Here is a 21,984-nt window from a genome sequence, read left to right as displayed (position 1 = left end):
AAAAAAAATAACTAGGATAAATCAAATCGGTGAAGATCTTCTTTTCTTTTCAACTTGATTTGTGGTTGAAAACAAGGCGATTTAAAAAAAAAAAAAATTCAAAGGTCCGCCATTTTGTTAATTTTTGTGCGAAATTAATAATCCTGGTTCATACCAGAGCCCCTTAAGCGATTTAAATAAAATCTTCAGTGATTATTATTGCCATTAAGCAATGTTGAACAATATTGATTGACTTGATCATTATAAATGGATCTACAATCGTTTTATTTGCTGATTTCCATCTTTGAGACATGACCTGTTTTTGGTATGTTTCATGAATTTTGTGAATGATAATATTTTTTCCAAAATCGCTGTTTTGAATTAATAGGGATCTCCATTTTTAGTTTTCGTTGAATAAATTTGCGAATGAAAATTTATAATACACTTTACATATTGTAAAATATCAAATTTGATATGATTAGAATACATAGTATGAAAGAAGTTACGAAATTGCTTGAGTTGAGCCCACTGTACGCTTTGCCGGTGTCAAGATCATTATTGTTGTTAAGTGCAAAATCAAATATACGCAAAAAATTCTAAAATAATTCAAGCGTTAAAACATTTGTTTTCGCGCTCTTGTATTTCGTTTTTCTCAACAACTATCTTTGCGATAGCTATTTTTGTCTAGGATTTACAGAAGCTTTTAGAGCTTTCATATATTTTTTAATGTTTGTGATGAGCGATTGTCTTGCTCAAAAAGTACGTCTTATTCTTAATTTTACTAAGTACAGAAGGCTAGACTACCTCTAAATTCACTGTCTTTATTTAAGGGGTATTTAAACCATATGCCTGCCTATAACTTCCTACAAACTATATAACAAAAGTGCTCCTTATTAGGCTCGAAATTGAGTTTATATAGATTTGTTACGATTTGTGTTAAGTGATTGTAGGTAAACCAAGTACATCAATTACACTCAAGAGTCAACCTTGCTCAGAAAAGTCAATGTATTACTATATTTTAAAAGTAAATTCAATTTTCATTTAATAATAAAATTATAAATGATATTACGTAAAAAATAATTTTGCATAAAGATATGTCATATAAATCACGAGTTTATTACTCACATTGAAATAGCAATATTTCTTGTAACAAAAATTATCGAAAAGGACATTTACTTTCACAAATTTAATCACAGACTAGATTTGATCATCAAAACATAGTAATAAATAAAATCAAAGTTATCTCAGTAATATTGAGTAGAAAAATAGTTCAACTACTAATATAAACTAAAATTCGTTATTTCAGCAAGCAATTTGTGTTTACGATTTCATTTATTTATTTAGTTTAACGAGCAATTGGATTTTCTCAGCAAAACTAGCAGAATTCAATTGAAAAATCAAACAAGTGCGTGTGTGCGCCTGAATGTATGCAATTTTTCTTGTTCCACTGCATAGTCAGTACACGTAAACTCCTTTGTACAAATAAATAGATTTTATTTAAAACACACCAGTTCAATTATACTCAGATATATTTTCACATGAAATTTCATAAAATCACAAACACTAGTTTTCTCTCTGCTTTGGAGCAAGGCAACATTGAATGTGACGAGTATATATAAGAGTATATGTGAGTAACCTGCCGCACAGCCCTGACACTTGTCAGCCTTGAGCAGTTTGCGGCACACTCATTCTTAATTTCTATATTTCAATACGACGCATAGAAAGTTGAATTCATTTATAAATATATGTATGTATGCATGTGTGTGCGTGTCTGAATAAAGCAGACATTTTGCATTTCTATGGTTTGTAGATATATTTATATAGATGAGTAGATATGTAAATACATTTATAGGCATGTGTGTACAACGATTTGCTTAGATTCATAGAATTCACTTTGATTTTGTGCTTTCCACGAGACACACCGGTTGGGGGTCATGTCATACACAAGCGCAAGAAAACATTCAACTCACATACACACATGTATATAATCTGAAAGCACACACGCTTACATTTCTTTACTTTTTGTATCCTTTTTCGTTGCTTCTTTTCCCACATTGCAGCAACAATATTTTATTATTTTGTAAGCCATCGCTCACACACGCACTCAAATACTCTACTGAATATACCTTCACTAACACAAATGTATGTACGTGCATGTGTGCATAGAAAAGCATATTTCTATGTACCTTTTTTATTGTGTAAATAAACGTAAAGCTTTCTTAATTTAAGCATTTGTAAATTCTTTGCAGGCCAAAGGCAGCGTCCAAACGGCTCTATCACAAATCTCTCGTCGCATTTTGCAGCCTTTTTTCGGTCCTTTAGTGCTTTGACAGCTCGTTCTTGTTTGTCCCACAATTCATTCATACATTCATTCATCTATGGATCTATAGTGCCGCCGCTTACCTTTTTTCCGACAAGATACAGTTATTTACATACAATCATGTGTGTGTGTGACTATGTTGACATTCTCTAGGGATGCTCATCAGTTCTTCATTGAGCTTCCATGTGTTCATGTGGGCGTCTACATGCTTCTATGTGAAAAAAATTGTTCGTTATGTTTGTGTGTCTACATTTTTGTTATTAAATGTATTTATGTAGTTAGTAAATATTGTATATTGAGTTTGTTTAGAATACTGTGGCAGCAATTTGGTACAAAATATCATGCTCACGATTATTTTTGTACAGGGGAAAAATTGTAGTTGCTCACAGGTTTAACTGATATTTTTTTTACTTCTAACCGGAGCTGACTATGTTCTGAAAATAAAACAAATCGTCATATAATGATTTTTAAAACTTTCAGGTAAAAAACCTTTTACCATATACATATTTGAGACCTAAGTTCGTAAAGTTTAAAGCTTTGTGGTTTAAGGTTAAAAAAAAATACAACTAAAATCTCTCGGATCGCCCTGTGATTTTATTATGTCCAAGATGAATGGTCGCAATCGACTATGTAGGCTTGATTATTTTGGAAACAGATTTTCGCGTTTTCCTGTTCTAGAATTGTGCCCTCTTCAATTTTAATCGATTCTACATTTTATTCTCTTTCCAAAACTCGGAACAGATCAACCTTTTTATCAATTAGAGTTTCCGAAGGGTGGAAGAGAGCTCAGTCCTTTGTTTCCCGGACTGACATGGTCCAGCCAATATTCATTAGAATATTCCAAGCTCCATATTCAATTCCCTTTCGATACTTGTATCAGGAGAACACAATACCATAATTCTAAATTGATCCTCTTCTGTAGTATACATAATTAAACTTCGCTAATAGATGATTTTAACTTTCAATTGGTCTTGTACAAAGAGTATAAAAAAATTTAACGATATTCAAGATTCCATGAGAACATTTCCAAACTATTTCCATTTGGTAACTACTCAAAGCCACATCTCTTATAATTAAAATACAGCAATAGCATCGATGATCCTACAATCAGAGGCCATTTGTCTAGACCTAAAACCTAACGACACGCAAGTATTATACTCGGAGACTACATACCACACACAACGCAAAAATCTCTCTGATTGTTAGAATGGAAACTGTAAACCAATTTTTCGGCTTCACGAGATTTCGAGGCGAGATATATCGGTATCGTAGATAGCTTCATTAACTGAGAGATGGAGAAGGATAATGAACGGTTTCAAAAATAGTTGTGAACCATGTATCTCATCTCAAGATTCCTCACTTCAATACAAAAGAATTTATATATGATTTTGGAATTAAGGAACTACCGAATCCTGAAATGGCAGATTACTAAGGTTTATTATAAATATATCAGATAAAGAGTAGAATGAGGGAGACAGATCTATATATGTCATTTACAACCATAGGTCTATTACAATTCCATGAACGGCATTACTTTCGGCAATTCAAGAATCTTCTTTTGAGCGCCCTACTATCCATCACTGCTTCAAAAAATTTTAGGTTAGATTTTCAATGTTCTCAAAACGGACATGTCTCAGCAGGAATTTTCTTCAAAAAAGTATATTTTTTTGCAGCACTTCGACAGCAATTTTCCAGCGACTAAATGTTTGTTGTAGTTTTTGTCAATTATTTATTTTCCCGCTTATTTATGTACAATATGAAAGGATTTGGGCAAACAAGCAAACAAAAACAAACACAAGTACAAGTGTACACAAATAACAAAATGCGCTGGAGATGCAGCACTCGCTGCCACAGCAGACACGCGCCGCGCTTTGGGGTTTCCGGCTGACGCGGACGTTCAAGTATATGTGACCAACGCATGAACCCCACAAACATACATACATATATGTGAGTATATAGGCATTAAAAATTCGTGTGCTAAATGGCAGTGGACGCTGGTAATGGCAGCGTTGAGGCCACGCTAAGGCTAAGCAACATGCCACACTTGCTGACACAACGCAGTGGAGAGTCACATATACATGCACGTAATTTATCACGCATACATTTTCCCAACAGCGTCACGCCCACTCAAGTGCACTTTGCGCTCACACGCCCACAACTCTAAACGTCGTCGTTGGCGTCCACGCGTTTCAATGCTAAACGCCACTACTTTTCGGGAGCTTCGTGTACGAGTAGTCAACCCGAAAAATAAGGCAAACATTTTCGAAACTAAACTTTACTACAAACAATAAACAACAACAATTGTAAACAAATCCCAAAGCAGCAACAGCCATGGCACATATGTGTGTTTATGTATGTATATAGACACACATAAACACACGCATGTAAATGCGACCATGTGCTCGACTGGGGAACTTGGCACTGTTGTTTATGCGTCAAGAAGGACCTGCGTAACTGTATTTATCCGCTCGGTAGGATTTTCAAATTTACGCCAGCATTCAGCACACAAAATTGCATATATTTTAAGAGTGTTTGTGCATGTGTGTATGTGTGTGTGAAGAACATATGCAAATGGTTAGGCGCTTGTGCGTGTAAGCTTTAAAAATTAATGCGCCAAATTTATTTTTGTGCGAAAAAAATTTATCGGTCCAGTTTGCAACACCTCACAGCAGGCGCACCGCTCGGGCAGACACATAAACATGCTACAATGCAGTAACCTAATAAGGACAAGCAGATATATATGTATGTGCGTGCATACATAATTCTAACCCTTGCCATAACTAATGAAAATGGGTTTCGATTTGTGGTGACAGTTTTAATCGTGAGTCTATTCATCTTTACCCTATGGATGCTAGGCGCTGCTAAGGGTCAATTTTGTACAATTTTCAATTCACATATTAAATGTGAACCCTTTTTTGAGAAGAAATATACATCAGAAGTACATATATATGTATAGCGAGTACATGTACATATATGTATGTCAAAAAGAGACAGCGTAAATCGACGTTTAAAGAATTGGGTTAGTAATAGTTCGGTGCTACCACATATTAAATCTAATAAGATAAATTGTGTACTCCTTGAAAAAAAATTAGTTTGAAAAATTTAGAAAATAATTTGTCCTACAAATTTTGTAGAAAAACATATTATCCTTTATTTATTGTTTATTATGAGCAGTCTTCGATGACTCACCTTTCTGTTCTATAAGTTTGAACTCTGGAATTTTCTAAGATAATTAAATATGAAAGCAAGAATAAATTTCAGTCAAGTTGGATTCGATAGAAGAGAGTATGTGGGCAATAAAATGGTATAACTGCCTGCTATTTTATATATGAGTATAGATAAAATGATAACAGTCTTTTTAACTTATACAAATTGTATGTTCGATTTGGCGGAGATTAATGGGAGCTTTAGTAAATATCATCCTAAATGTAGGCAACGTTTTATGTCTACCACTCATGGTAAAAAGTAAAGCTTTATAGATCTGGTACTAACTGTTCGCAGAAATATGAATTTATGTGCTTTATAAAGCTTTTACAAACGTCGTTATTTGCAGAAAACTCTTCACTTCAAAGCTCCAAAGTTAAGATCTTCAATTCACAGATATAGAAAGAGGGAGAGAGAGACAGAGACAGAGATAGAGAAAGAGAGTTATATAGATAAAGAGATAGAGAGAGTCTAAAAAGCGTATACTTGGTTAAGCTTTCAAAAACGTCAATATCCTTTTGAAGCTTTCTAAACAAGGGATAAAAGAGCTTTGTAAAACTTTTAAAATTTTCACTACGGCTTTTAAAGAGCGAGATATTATAGTGAAAATAAATACTGCTATCTGATTGAAACAGCTCAGATCGACTCAAATCTATAGTATTCGCGTTCTTCAACTTAGGTTATGTGAATAATTTAAAAATATACTAACAACAACTGATTTGAATAATTTTTTTTGGACTTCATAACAATAAATTTCTTATAAATTATTTATATATTAAACTTTTCCATAGTTGGTTTGAAGAAGATCTCACCTTACTTAAGTATTATTAAAAATTGTAAAATCTTATGCTACAAATATTTTTGACTCAGGAGGAGGAAGGAACTACTCCTTAAGTTGTAATATAATTCGAACTTAGAAGTTATATACTAAACAAAGGAATAAAGATTATATAATTGTTAAACCAAATATTGAGATTTCAGTAAAAGAAGTGAGAACAAAACAAAAAATTTTAAACTAATTGAGAATTTTAAAGTATTTTCGAATGTGAAAGAAATTAAGAAAAATGAGAGCTTGAGTTTATTGGATTATTTCGGTCGCTTACCTATTGTGAAAGAGTACTGTTCAAAGAGCAATATTTCCAAGGATTCTTGAGTAGACTATGGTTAACTTCTCTGACCTATGCAAATATTTGAATGAGGAGTTTATTAACAATGGAAAGATCGACGCTTCCAAATTAGAGTTCTACACTCAAAAAACACAGCAAGTATTTTGTAATATTTAATATTTACATCCCAAATCAAACAACAAAGAGACTGTCAGCATTAAATCTGGAGCAGCAAAATTCACACACATGACTTCATGCGAGAGCTTTCATGTGTGTTCACAAAATAACTATCTACTGCCACCGAACTCACACATGCCAATTTGACATACACTAAGCCGCTGGCGCACACAACAATTCAACAATTTGTGGCAACAATCGTGCGCAATCCTTTCGTTGTCGCCATTGTCATTTTGCAACGACATTTTTTGCGTTGTCACAGCCCTTGCTGCCTGCCGCTTCCTGCCACGCTGATGTGCCTACGGTGCGGCAGAAATACACGTGCTGCTGTGTGTGGCTTGAACCCAATCACATTTCACATTCAAAACACATTCCTCAAATATTGATTTGGAAAATTTGTTTAAAATACAGCGCCAGCCAACGACAGTTGGTTTATGCAACAACAACAGCAATAACAAATAAGCGCCAAAATAAATACAAAACACAGAAATTGATAAAGCCCACAACAGCAACAACAATACTAACAACAGTTAGACTAGATTACTTGCTGTACTCTTTCAACTACATACCGTTTGATTTGTGTTTGTGCCACACTGCGGGCTTGCCACCGCCCTAATCCAGCTGCCTGGCGCTCACGCGAAGCCCGTAATATTTATGTGCTCGGATAAATATCTAGTCTATGCACGGCATGTGGCTTTGTAAATATGTAAATGTCAATATTTTTGAAATTTTTATTTTATTTTATTTATTTTTACTTGCAACAGTGTTGCCACCGCGCTCCAGCGGGTTAAAATATTTCATTTACCGTTAAAAATGTGCGTGTGTGTGTGGGTCGCAAGCAACTTGAATTCCACAAGTCACAATGACACTCGAAATTCCGCTATAAAAGCCTGCGAAAGGTTGGGCGCAACACCAAATATTGTTTTTGTTTTTGTAGAAAATTGCGAATAATAAAAAGGAAATAAAGTAAGTAAAAAATGGAATACCTATAACTGCGGTTGCCAGCAAATATTTCAGCAAGAACAATGTAAATACTTATATTTGTTTCTTTCGTTGCTGTTGTTGTTGCAATACAATGCGATTGGTATCAGTTTAATGGCATTTAAATGGCAGCACATAGAAAAGTTTTTAGTCGTAAATTTGGAATTCAATTTAAGTTTTATCGGCACTACAAATTCAACTAATACATACAAACAATTGCTAGTGTCTCTAATAAAAGGATGAATTGCCTTCGTTGAACATCACTTTTGTCCTTTTTTGTGTGTGTTTAACTAACTTTTATCTAAATGATAGGTAATAACGATTGGTTATTGTCGTTGTTTGTGTATAAATATATTGCTTGACAAATTTGCTGTCAATACTGTTATTTGGAATAGTTTTAACAATCAACTTGGGATGTGTGGTAGATACGTACAGCTTCAATTCATATTCCATTTGAGGTTAGGAATGCTTAAAAAGGTGCGTGAGCTTGATGGAGTGGTCTCCTCGAGTATCCAGAAAGTGGTCGAACTTTTTTCAAATGTGTCAAAAGCCAAGAGAAAGTTAAAGGTTTTTAAAATATACCACTAGAGGTTTACATGCTCTGACCAAATTTCTAATACTGTGGATAGATTATCGCAAGACTAAATGATGTACTACTGGAAGAAGAAGATATATTGTCTAAAGTAATGTCTGAAGATCTCGAAACAATATTTCGAATATGATTTTTGATCATTTAATCAAGACACTGCCGGCTTTTGAACTGGTTTTCTGGAAAAAACATAGGTGTTCTTAGTTGAAAACTAAGGTAGGGGGTTCTAGAAAACTTTAATAAAAATCGTATTAAATCCTTGGAACCGGTTGGAGCTCAATCTAGTAAAAATTAACGAAAAACCCCTTACTAACAAACCAAAGATAATTCTATTTTGCATAAAACCGTTTACATTTTCTATAAATGATCCAAGAGATTATATTGAAAAATCAATGGATCCTTGCTCCCGTAATATCCATCTTAAAAATAATTTAAAAAAATGCTTTTAATCGAGAAAGAAATATGAGTTTCGGAGAATAAATATAAAGATTTTGTATTGATTCTCTCTAAAGATTTTCGTTTCACAAAATGATTTTGAGATATGTTTTCCGCTCAGAAGAATAAAAAACTTTTTTGAGCTTTCACAAAACTTCATTTTATGGTGAAAACTTTTCACTTAACAGAAATAGAGAGGGATAGAGAGAGAGAGTGAGAGAGAAAGTGTTAGAGCGAACGAGTAAGAAAGAGAGATTGTTATATATGAATAAAAAATAGAGCTTTTGATCTTGGTGAAGCTTTCAAAAAAGTCATTTAACAGAGATAAAGAGAGAGAGCTAGCCAAAGAGAGAAAAAGAAAGATGTATAGAAAGGTATAAATACTCGTACATATATAGAAATAGAGATAGTGTTACCAATGTTTGTATGTCTGGTCAAGTATTTCAAAAATATAATTATCTGCTTGAAACTTTCTTGTAAAGAGATACAGAGTGCAAAAGAGAGTCTGAAAGCTTGGTAGAGCTTTTCAAAAATGTCATTATCAGTTTGAAACGCCTCGTCAAAGAAGAAAGTTAGAATTTAAAAGAACTGCTGTTATCTACTTGAAACAATTCCAACACGCTACCGTACAAGATGAAAGCTTCAAAAGTTAAGATTACCAAAAAAGACAGAGCGTAGGGCCATCACAACTTCACCACTACTCTGCCGTGCTGCTGGTGGCACATGTACATTTGCTCGATGTGCTTGTCAAAAAGTGCATTTGTATGCATGACGTAGACATGTACTGCACTAACAGCAGCAGCAGCAACAACAACAAACAGTAATAACAACTCGCACGCGTGCCAAACCAAGAGCAGAATGCAAATAAAAAAAGAACGAGAATATGCCACGTCGTACGTGCCATAATGGCGGTTAATAGTTATGCAACGCATGCAACATGCCACCAATGTCAGCGGCACTAACACCAACAACAACGACTCCAATAGAGTAGTAACTACTACCTACTAGCTAGTAGCGCAGCGACTAAGTGCGGCATACTTTACATGCTTCTTGCGGCTGCCACACTGCACGCCGCTTGCTTGCCACACAACATGCCACCAACGTCAGCGGCACTAACACCAACAACAACGACTCCAATAGAGTAGTAACTACTACCTACTAGCTAGTAGCGCAGCGACTAAGTGCGGCATACTTTACATGCTTCTTGCGGCTGCCACACTGCACGCCGCTTGCTTGCCACACGCTCCTCTCCATGCGCTCATTGCGCATTGCTGTCTGTCACGCAAGTGACAATTGCCAACACGACACTGCGCTGAGAGACTAATGATCCTCGGCAATTCAATTCCAGCTTTGCTTATTACACGTTTTGTTGTTGCTGCTGCGCTAGTAACATGATGTTGCACGTATGTTGTTGTCGTTTCAGTGCTATTTTTGTTGTTTTTGGGTTGTTGTTTTAGCATAATCATGCGGCTCATCAGCAAATTGGCAAATTAGCACATTGCAATGATAACCAGAATGTGAAATTTCAATTAAATTATGAGTCCACACGCAGACTCACGAACACTCACGAACATCTAAACATATTTGTTTCTACTTTCCACACTGATTTGTTATAAATTCAGGCGCTGATAATGTTTTATAGCTCATTAATTAGCTGCGTTAAATGCAAAAACAACAACATGATTCTAAAACAACAACAAGAAATCTATTACAACAACAAGAGTTCGTTTTCATAAAATATCACACCATGACTTCCGTCTTCAATAACATGATCAAAAAGTGTACAACAAAAACAATAAATCTATTACAACAACATCCATTTACACAAATATCTATAACAACAACATCCGTTCGATTTCACAAAATCACGCATCATAACTTCAGCCTTCACTCCTCTCCCGCCACCGCTATTGCTTCCCTTTATCTAATTATGATTGTGACCTCGGTAATTAAATCAAAAATTTGCTTATTTACTTTCTTGTTTGTTCGCCGCTGAGTTTGATGATTTCGCATAGAAATTCCGGCGTGACCTCAGCCGCGCACCGAGATTGAAGTGCGCCCACCAACCGGCATTAGTGCGTGCTTGTGTGTGTGTGTGTGCGTGCTTGGTAATTAAAATTGATAGCAGCAAATTCGCACATAATCGACGCCGGTCCCTTGTAGGCATGCCAATGCTGCCTCGGGGGCGCAAAAGTTCACAATCGAAAATGATTAATTACACTTTGATAACTTAATGAGCTATAAGCATGCCTCACGCACACAAACACACACACATCAATACTCACATAGCTTATAGCGCCCAACATGTTAACCAAGAAGTACGCCTACAAGTTTGTGCTCCCCGCACACCGATCCCTCTGACATTATTCTCGCTTATCTATTGTTTATCTGCTCTCATGGTTAATTTTTCTTTTGCTTTCTTTAGTTTTCGTTTCTTTTTCGTTGCTTTTTCCCGTTACACTCATTATCCTGTTTAGTGTAGGCGCGTTTGTTTACTCTAATCTTGCATAACATTTGTTTGGGACCACCTTCCCTTCGGCTGTGGTGAATTTGTTATTGTCTCAGTTGTTATGGTAATCCCTGGTACTTAAAGGCGTACCAGAAATCAATAAGCGTGAAATTGATAGTTAGAAGTAGTAATTATTAAAACGAATAACATTTACTCGCATTTGGCGAAAACAAGTGAATTCCATGGAAAACATTGGAATTGATAGAAAGAGGTCAAAGGTCAATTACAAAGGAAATATGTTCAGAGAATTTCAACAGAAAATATTCGCATTAATATTTCCGAGAACCAAGTTTATACAAATAAATACAGCTAGTTCCATAGCCTACATGCATATTAGACATGCTTTGGAGCTTTCGAATAAAAAGCTTTGCAGATATTTATGTTTTGAGAATTCATTGATTAAATTTCACATCCTTCTTCATCCTTTTCGAAGAAAGGAATAAAATGCGGTATTATGTGTAAAGTCCTTGGAGCTTAAAGCACAATGTATGTATGTGATTGGCGTTGCAACCGTTTAGCCGGTTATAGCCGAATCGACGATAGTGCGCCACCTGTCTCTCTCCTTCGCAGTTCGGCGCCAGTTGGAGATCCCAAGTGTAACCAGGTCGCTCTCCACCTGGTCCCTCCAACGGAGTGGAGGCCTTCCCCTTCCTCGGCTTCCTCCGGCGGGTACTGCATCGAACACTTTTAGGGCTGGAGTGTTTTCGTCCATTCGGACAACATGACCTAGCCAGCGTAGCCGCTGTCTTTTTATTCGCTGAACTATGTCAATGTCGTCGTATAACTCGTACAGCTCATCGTTCCATCGTCTGCGGTATTCGCCCTTGCCAATGTTCTGAGGACCATAAATCTTGCGCAAAATTTTCCTCTCGAAAACTCCTAGTGTCGTCTCATCTGATGTTGACATCGTCCAAGCTTCTGCACCGTAAAGCAGGACGGGAATGATAAGCGACTTGTAGAGCTTGATTTTGGTTCGTCGAGAGAGGACTTTACTGTTCAATTGCCTACTCAGTCCAAAGTAGCACCTGTTGGCAAGAGTTATTCTGCGCTGGATTTCGAGGCTGACATTGTTCGTGTTGTTGATGCTGGTTCCCAGGTATACGAAATTATCTACGACCTCGAAGTTATGACTGTCAACAGTGACGTGGGAGCCAAGACGCGAATGCGCCGACTGTTTGTTTGATGACAGGAGATATTTCGTCTTGTCCTCATTCACCTCCAGACCCATTCGCTTCGCCTCCTTATCCATGCGGGAAAAAGCAGAACAAACGGCGCGGTTGTTGCTTCCGATGATATCAATATCATCGGCGTACGCCAGGAGCTGTACACTCTTGTAGAAGATTGTACCTTCTCGGTTTAGCTCTGCAGCTCTTATAATTTTTTCCAGCATCAGGTTAAAGAAGTCGCACGATAGTGAGTCACCTTGTCTGAAACCTCGTTTGGTATCGAACGGCTCGGAGAGGTCCTTCCCAATCATGACGGAGCTTTTGGTGTTGCTCAACGTCAATTTACACAGCCGTATTAGTTTTGCGGGGATACCAAATTCAGACATCGCGGCGTAAAGGCAACTCCTTTTCGTGCTGTCGAAAGCAGCTTTAAAATCGACAAAAAGGTGGTGTGTGTCGATCCTCTTTTCTCGGGTCTTTTCCAAGATTTGGCGCATGGTGAATATCTGGTCAGTTGTCGATTTTCCAGGTCTAAAGCCACACTGATAAGGTCCAATCAGTTTGTTGACGGTGGGCTTTAGTCTTTCACACAATACGCTCGATAGAACCTTGTATGCGATATTTAGGAGGCTGATCCCACGGTAATTGGCGCAGATTGTGGGATCTCCCTTTTTATGGATTGGGCAGAGCACACTGAGATTCCAATCGTCAGGCATGCTTTCTTCCGACCATATTCTGCAAAGAAGCTGATGCATGCACCTTATCAGTTCTTCGCCGCCGTATTTGAATAGTTCTGCCGGTAATCTATCGGCCCCCGCTGCTTTGTTGTTCTTCAAGCGGGTAATTGCTATTCGAATTTCTTCATGGTCGGGTAATGGAACATCTGTTCCATCGTCATCGATTGGGGGATCGGGTTCGCCATCTCCTGGTGTTGTACTCTCACTGCCATTCAGCAGGTCGGAGAAGTGTTCCCTCCATAATCCCAGTATGCCCTGGACATCGGTTACCAGATTACCACCTTGGTCTCTACATGAGCACAATGGGCGGCTTTAAAAATGACAAAATTATAAAATTTCTCTCAAACACGGTAAATCCAAATCAGGAAGGTATAAAACGGAACTATTTGTGATACAAGTCTAGTTTTCATCACAGATCTACACTAATAAAACAAAGCTATTAGCTTTTTCCAGAGCTTTTATTCCGATCTATAAAGTTAGCTTATTTCTCAGAGCTTTTTTGAAGATTCTTTTTTTATTGGTGTTGTTGATAATGGAGAGCAGTTAGGAAGATAACATAGTCCTTTAGAGCATTTACTTCATTCTGGAACCTTGATCGGTTCACGAAATATGTGCAGGACAAAATGAGCTTTCTAAGGAATTACTACGTCCGTTCGTCAAATTGTTGATTTCGAGTTGCCACCTACTGAGTAAAGGTAGATTGAGAATAATATTGCAAATTATTCGAAATTTTGAAAGCTTTCCTTGGAAATATTCACTTTGATTTGAGTACCGACATGTTTTGATATAGGGTTGCCATAAAACAAAAAATGTAAAACGGACCAAAATATTGTAAAATTTGAAAGAAATATAAGCTAAATTGCGTTGAAAAATATTTTGTTGCAACATCTTGTTGCATGCGAAACTATTTTCCAATATAAATTTATACGTTTATTACAAGTTCCAGCACGCAGGTAATGCATTTAAATGTATGTAGGGAACCTAGTTAACGGTAAATTGTTATTGCAAATACTTTGCGAATTTTTCTTTAAGAAAAACTTACATTTCTTTTGCCTCAAATTAAGCAGCACTGCAGACGGGCGGAGTAATTTATCATTTATGTTGAAATTATTGGAGCTTGCAATGTTCAAAGAAGCAAAGCAATGCAGGCTAACATAGCGGAAAAAGAAAGTATGCACAGTTAAAATGAAGAAAATAAAAATATAATTGCTAAGAGGGTGCAGTACATAAAGCAGATGCAAAAAAAAAAAACAAAAAGTGAAATAAGAAGAAGTAGAGAAAGTTGCGCCGTTTGCATAAGTTTTAGTTTTAGTAGTTCACGAGCTTGACTGCTGGCTCGAAGATGCAGGTTGAAAGGGAAAATGTAGTTGTGACTTCCACTGCACTTCGCATGCCCGCGCGGGGCTGTGTGGGTGAGCGCTAACAAACAAAAGAAACAGAAAATATAATAAAAGAAATCTTTGGTGCCAGCGCAGACTGCAATGAATTCCGGTTGTGATTTAATGCAAAGTTAATTAGCTGAGCGCGCGCACACGCACACATTTACACATAGTTTACACAAACACAAATACAAACTGGTGAGCGAGTGAACTAGTAACGAGTGCGCGCTGGAAATCCTTTGCCTGCACAACACAAACACACGCGCACATTTGCATGTGGGCGTGCGTGCGCCCTTTAAGTCGAAAGTCAGTCAAAAGTAGCTGCTAAACTGACTGCGAGAATTCATCAAATAGCGCGCGTACGGAGTGAAAGAAAGCGCGTTGTGCGCGTATGTACATGTGGATGAACGCGCGCTACTTCATATATACATAGAATGCAAATTTGTTACAGCGCGCGCCGCTCCTCCACGCGCCCGCCGCTGGCAGCGCGCAAACACAATTGCGAATTCAGGAAGGATGGCAAGTCAAACGAAATGAAAGCGTGGCGGAAATCAAGCCGGATGATGTGTGGTTATCTTTGCGAGCGATAGTCAGATAGTCAGAGTCAGCGGCAAAGTCAACCTCAACGCTCGCGGCGTACGCACAAGCGAGAGCGAGCGCAAAATGAAGCAAAATGAATGAATGAATGAGTGATGGGGAAAAAAGTTTTTCGATTAAAGTTCATAATTGCATTGCTATGCAATACATGCATGCCAGTCAGCCGCACACACATATGCGCGTGATGGTGGGTGCGCGCCTGCATATATAGCACAAAACCAACCTAATGTGCATAAACGCTGGCATACGCGCACGCGGTGCAAGCAGATAATATTGCAAATACTCCGCCGCATTTGGCAAAAAACACACGCGCACATACACCGACAGAAACTCGAGTTTATTTCAATTTAAAAATATACGCGCGAATGCATGCTATGAAATACTACGTAACGCTAAAGAGGATGAGCTGGCGTCGCCGCTTCCGTCTTCAATTTGAAGGGGAAGTGCGCGCGCATATGCACACTCATATGCGTTTACCCTAATTTACGCGCGCCAGCAAGCAGCGCGTGAGTGAGAAGAAGGGTCGATATGGCGCGTACAAGGCTTATGTATGTAGAGTAAAGGTTGCTAATAGCGTTGCAGTGGCGCGGCGCGGCAACGGCGGCATGAATGGTTGCAGTAAGCAAAAAATGTTTTAATTGGAAATCTTTGGCTTACAGCGTAAATCGCATAAAACTGTAGCGCACACGCATACCCACACACATGCGCATCCATGCATAAACTTACACCAACAAGCAGGCTTTTCACTTTTCTTGGCAGCAGAGTGTAGCAATGCGGCTGGCAGGCGTGCCTCTGCGCCTTATGCCATGCTTATGGTGCGCGCTATTGAAGTAGCAACTTGCAACTTTTGCATTGGACCCATGAAAGTGTACGAGTGACTGCAGTAACGTTTATTTATTAAGCCTCTTCGCGCAGTCTACAGCATATAGTAAGTGAATTTGTAGTATGGAAGAAGAGATTATGAATTGGTCCAATAGTAACTGGAACTGAAAACTTGTATAATGAATTGCTGAGATACTCATTATGTAACTATTTAACAGTTAAGCAATCGGAACGGTTAATATTTTAGTAACTAAGTGGAGTTTCGTAGTAGTTGAGACCATAGTAATGTTGAAAGGTCCACTTTTATTTACTCTCACCACTTTAATTATCTGAACCTGTTAAAATCTATCTACTCCTTGCTTTGAAGTTCTCAAGTTTTTAAGTTGGGAACATTGTTGTAAGGTTTTCCCAGATCTACTAGCTTTAACCCTAAAAGGACCAGGAAAAACATTTAAAAAGTTTGGAAATCTTGAAATCTCTTGAAACATTCCTCATTTTTACTACCTGGTTTTGGTGTTACAAGACTACTCATAACATAACAGGAATTTATATTCAAACAAACATATGGAGCTCTATAAAAGCATACTGACTGGCACTACTGTGCTACTTCACCAATGTCTGATAGGATGATCTATGCATTTTTGCTTATCACTGCACTCACACACACACACACACACACACAAAGGTGCTCGATAACTGGCATTCTTGCCTCACGCGTTGCAAACAGGCCGGTTTGATACAAAGGTACAAAGCAACATGGAGATACTGGAATTGGAAAAGCAATTCCTGTGAATACAAAAACTTTGAGTTGTAAAATCATGATTTAATGAAGTTTACTTTGGCTGGATGCCCCCATAGGCAGTCTGTGAAATTCTGTGAACTGCTCAATAGATAAAGGCTAATTGGAGGAAAAAATAATAGAGTTCGTAGTTTCTGTGATTTATCAAAAGAAAGAAGCTTTCATGTTGTTACTGAAGTTAAGAGAACTAGAAATTAGTGCACGAAAAAAGCAGAGCTTTTTACAAAACTAGAAGATTCTGTTTTTTTTTTTATATTTTACCCCGGATGCTCTAAAATGACGTAGAATAGAAAGCTGAGAAATATTAGTGCTACATAAACATGAAAGCTCCAAAAGCTGTTAAGCTTTCTTAAACACAAAAGCTTGCAAAAAAGCTTTAAAATTACGTTAAACCGGAATCACAAAAATATTAGAATTACAAAAACATGAAAGCTTCAACAGCTCTTAAAATTTGTATGTCCAAAGTCTTTCTTCATCCACTGAGTATAAAAAAACCACGCGGAATATCAAGCTTTCATCAGACAAATCTCCTTCGCACAAATCTCCTTAACCCACACTTGATACTTTCCATTTTCTTGCACTGTCTCCACTGCCACACAGACATTTCCATTACACCGTCTGTTGTTATTAAGTCATCGATGATCAGAGGCGATTTATCAAATGGCGGTCTTCAAAGCAGACTACCAAAGTGAAGCAATGTACGGCGTATAATATGCCACAGACACCAAATCCCCCAGCTCAAGTTTGCCATCTCCATTGCCACAATGCATTCCGCGCTGCCACTGTAGGCCGCAAATCACTCGCAAGCTCATTGCAACGCGTGGATAAGCCACAGCTGACAACTGCAGTGCGCGCCAAAATTGGCGAAAGTGGAAAAGTGCAAGCGTTTGCAAGCACCGACTCCATCCGACATCCACCCAGTCTTGCATAGAACTTGCGTGGCAGTTACTCCCATCACGAACTGTTGCAGTAAATGAAAACTTTTCGCATATCTGTCTGCTGCCACAATTGCCTGCAACGCAACACTGCACCGCACCGCAATACACCCCACACTCTAGCAGTCTAATCTGCGCCGTGCCTATCTTACGCTCGTGCGCCACTTACCACTCGCAACTTGCCACAGCCTCAGTCTCTGTTGCCCATAGCCGCAATGTAGACACGTAGCGTTGCAAGTTGCACGTCACTCCGCCAGTCATGCGTCGCTTGTGTCTATGCTCACTTATGCCCCTCTATGCATTCGTTCAACCATGTTGATGTTGCAATCAGCCGGCGAGGCGATGTCTGCAACTTTGCGCGCGCGCTTCACTTCACTCAGTCAATCACTTGCGTTGTGTCTATTCAGCTGCCAGCTGGTGCATGCCACACTGCTGCCGTTGCTGCTGCTGAGGCCGACCGACGCGCTGGCTGTCAATCCTTCCGCAGCAGGAGGAACAGCAACAACACTGGCTGCCACACAAAATGAAGTTGCAGCTATCTACGCCACAACTTGCTACTTGCCACATGCGTGCTCAGTAGTACGCTACACAGCGCCGGTTGTTTGTGTTGCAATTTCTGCTGCAGCAGCTTTTGTTTTTGCAGTAGTTAGCCGTTGTTGTTAGGAGTACATTTGCATAAATGCTATTTGAATAGTAAAATTGCGCTGCGCCTGTGGCAAGCTATATATATGTGCGTCTATGTTCAGCACTGCAGCGTTGCATGCAGATTTATGTGTCTTGACCTCCCCCAGAATTGTTGCTGCTGTTGTCCAGCCACTAGCAACCGGCAGTGTAAAAGCAAAAACAACGAAAAAACGCTGGAAGGCTGACAGCGGAATGTAGGAAGTGGCAACAAGCTGCTGATGCTGCTCTTTACGGCATGCACTGCCGTTGGCGCCGCTGATGGACAACGCCAGCCACATTTCATTTATTTCAAACAGCCACCATCACCAACAACTAGCAGTAGCAACTCACACAGAGCTAAGGTCACCGCCAACTGGGGCGTCGGCTTCCGCTGGCTGGGGCACCACAGCGGAAAAATAATGACGTTGCGGCGCAAGGCGGCTGCTGGTTCGAGATTTGCTTGAGCCGTACCCACTAAGTGATGGTAGACGAGCTGTGTATTCAAACATAATGGTGCGCTCGTAGCTTTTAGTATTCTCTCACAGCCATTGTCGGTTTGTCGGCTGGAATTGAACTGTAATTGTGGCGCATGATGTTGCAACATTTTCATTTACATAATAGCGGATAGCGATGGTTAACATGGTGGCAATAACAACCGGAAGCGCGGTAGGAGATCATCCATCCTTATCACCATCGCCATAACCAAGCGCCACAGCCGCGCACCAACTTTGTAGCCAACACCCGTTCATTTAATGGCATATGCGGCTGTTGCTTTTGTACCAGTTATTATTCGAAATGATGAATAGTTGAAATGCGCAAAGTAATTTTCTTAAAATGAACTACCTACCGGCATATATTTGTTTGTGGAAGGCAAGAAGGGCTGCCGCACTGGATTCCTGCAATTTAAATGCGCCGTTGAGCGCAGAGTTGTATGCTGTTACATGGACAGGAGTTGAACTCGTCAGCATGTTGATGAAAGTTAGGCCCTTTGTGTTTGTTTGTTTACTTTGGAATTATTCATTATAAATTATGAACTGGTTGCTGGCATTGCAAATATAAATTCATGGAAGTTATTTGAAAATTTGCTGATATTTTACTGTGAGGAATATAAAGTCTAATATAGTCGAAATTCACTTTCAGGTTCTTACAATAAGGTAAATCAATAGAGCCCTTATTGAAATTTAATCACCGATATTTTTACAGCGGCGAGATAGATAGATAGATGGAAGTCCGATTTGAGAATGCCCGTTTTCTTTCTTTACGAAAATTATCTAGTTTTAAATGTTCGGTCGAGATGGTATTATAGTTTTCATCTACCGATACAGATAACTCCAGATTTCTTTGAAAGTCAGAAAAGAGCTGACGATTTTTATGTCATGAATGTTCATGTCACTTATAACTTCAGATGGTTTCCTTTTCATTCAGTAGATAAACTTTATAAAGAGATTTCGAAGAGGTATTTTCTTACTTTTTGTTTTCTACTTCTTGCCAATGATGGTATATCTAACTTCATAGAATATAGTAGTTACGGACTATTTAATAACGATATGAGAGTTAGGGATAGCAAAATTATTGATCTTCATAGTGAACATGGTATGAGGAACATGAAATTCGAGAGTGGGAGAGAGATAGCAGGGAGAGTGGAAGGGAGATAGTGTGTGTGTCTGAGAGAGAGAGAAAGAGAGAGAGTAACAGATACAGATTCTGATGATTCGGCACATTCATTCATAGAATATAGTAGCTATGAACTTTCTAATATCGATATGAGAGTAAGCTAAAAAAAAATCGTAAGTGGGAGAGGGAGAGAGAGAAGGAGAGTGGAAGGGATATAGTGTGTGTGTGAGAAAGAGAGACAGATACAGATACAGAGCCAGCTGATTCGGCATAGCAAGTAATTTTAGTATTACTTAAATAAAGTCATTTCCTTGGCATTTTCTCTTTAAAGTCATTTAAAGTCTCTTCATTTAATATCTTCAATAAAATGTGAATAGGTAATTCTTTACCTTTTCAAAGTATACTTTCGTAGGCTTTGAAGTGAATATGTACTAAATGGATTTCTTTACTTAAGAATGCCAATAAATAGCTCAGCCACATAGCACACATTTACTAGGCATATTTTGATGAAAAGAAGAATCTGCACCCAAACACATTTCGAGCGAAAAAATATCAAAATCAAACATTTTACTTAACAAGCATTTAAGGCATATTTTATACCGAAACTAAATGTAGATTTTCCGATGTAAACAACTACTTACAACTCCAGCAAAATTTGCACACAATATTTTCTACTCCAAATAATCCGACCGCTTTGCGCACACACACTCAATCCTTTACACAGCATACTTTCAATCCTTTTCCATATTTTTTCCAACAATTTCTGTCATTTTTCATATTTCATCTGCCCGCATTCGAGCATGAAAAGTTGCACTCAAACATTTCACAATTTTTGAATATCAAAAGGAAACATTAGCACAAGTGGCAGCTGCTGCTGCTCCTCAGCTTAACTGTTTCGATTTGGCGCAACTTTACGGCTGCCACACTTGTGTGAACACACATAGGCACATATTCCAGAGCACACATATATATATATTTATATGTGAGAGAGAAAAAGATAGTGAGTGTGGAGCATATATATACGTTCGTCTGTCAATTTATGTAGACACACGCGCATATCGGCAAATATTCGGCGCGCTGTCGGGCTTTAGTGAAGAAATATTTGCTTCATTTCTCTATTTCTGTATTTAATAAGCTTTCTTGCAATTTATTTATGCGCTTGGCAGCATCTAATGGCGGATGAGTGCGTTTGGACTGAGCTGAAGAAATCCAACGGCGTCTAAGAACACACAGGCACACTCGCTCCGCAGCGAACTACATGCAAAGCAACAGCCGCAGCGGTGAGAGGAGTGGAGTGGCAACGGCGCTTGGCAGTGAACACGCATTTGGCACGCGCTCGACTCGAGCTCGGCGTAGGCGGACGCGACGATGACTGCGGCGGCGGCAATGGCGACGGCACTTTGCGAAATTGTTATTTGGTTAATTATTTCGGATTAATTTTAAGACTTTGTGTTTATTCATTGTCGCACAGCGGGCGAGCGCGCACAGCAGGATGTCGGACAGGAAGCCGTGCGTTCATCCCATGTTCCCACGGGTCGGGTACTGCGATGGCGGCGACGGAGTGTCTGCAAGCGAGCGAGCGACTGTTGCTGCTTATTTCAGGGATTTACTTGTTGTTAGTGTTGTTCTTTCTCGATTATGTTAGAGCTGTTGTTGTTGTCGTTGTCATCAACTGCGTTATCAGTGGGCAACTTGGCTGCCGAGCTGTCAGCCAGTGGCTTGGCTGGGTTTAAGTAGCTCGATGGGATTTCTATTCTCGGTCTCTCTTTATTTTATTCGCCACTTTTTCCTTCATTCGCATTGTCGTTGCGGCCATTTTTTGCCACTGGCGCCGACAGCCAAATTAAGATTTCGCTTTCGAGATTATATGGTGTTAACAAGGCGTCCACTACTGCTTATGAACGACGCAGCCGAAATCCAAGAACGGGTATAAATGCTCGTATATTGAGGCACGCGCATTTATATATATTTA

At 38.7% G+C, this 21,984-nt stretch overlaps 1 protein-coding gene across 3 annotated transcripts in view; it reads right to left on the bottom strand.

The window, feature by feature from the left end:
- Nucleotides 1-21,984, bottom strand: part of LOC105213295 (uncharacterized) — a 266,273-nt gene that overhangs the window by 186,389 nt on the left and 57,900 nt on the right. Inside the window, exon 1 of one of the 3 annotated variants that reach the window (XM_011186008.3) lies at nt 7,356-7,485. The exons of the other annotated variants lie outside the window; for them this stretch is intronic. The gene's annotated coding sequence lies outside the window, so the exon portion shown is untranslated. Of the gene's footprint in view, nt 1-7,355; nt 7,486-21,984 lie in introns of those variants that run through there. 3 annotated transcript variants of the gene reach the window in all.

The sequence above is a fragment of the Zeugodacus cucurbitae genome, chromosome 2, assembly GCF_028554725.1.
Source record: "Zeugodacus cucurbitae isolate PBARC_wt_2022May chromosome 2, idZeuCucr1.2, whole genome shotgun sequence".
Classification (NCBI taxonomy): domain Eukaryota; kingdom Metazoa; phylum Arthropoda; class Insecta; order Diptera; family Tephritidae; genus Zeugodacus; species Zeugodacus cucurbitae.
Note: the sequence above shows the minus strand (reverse complement) of the source record. Positions and strands in the feature narration are given on the sequence as shown.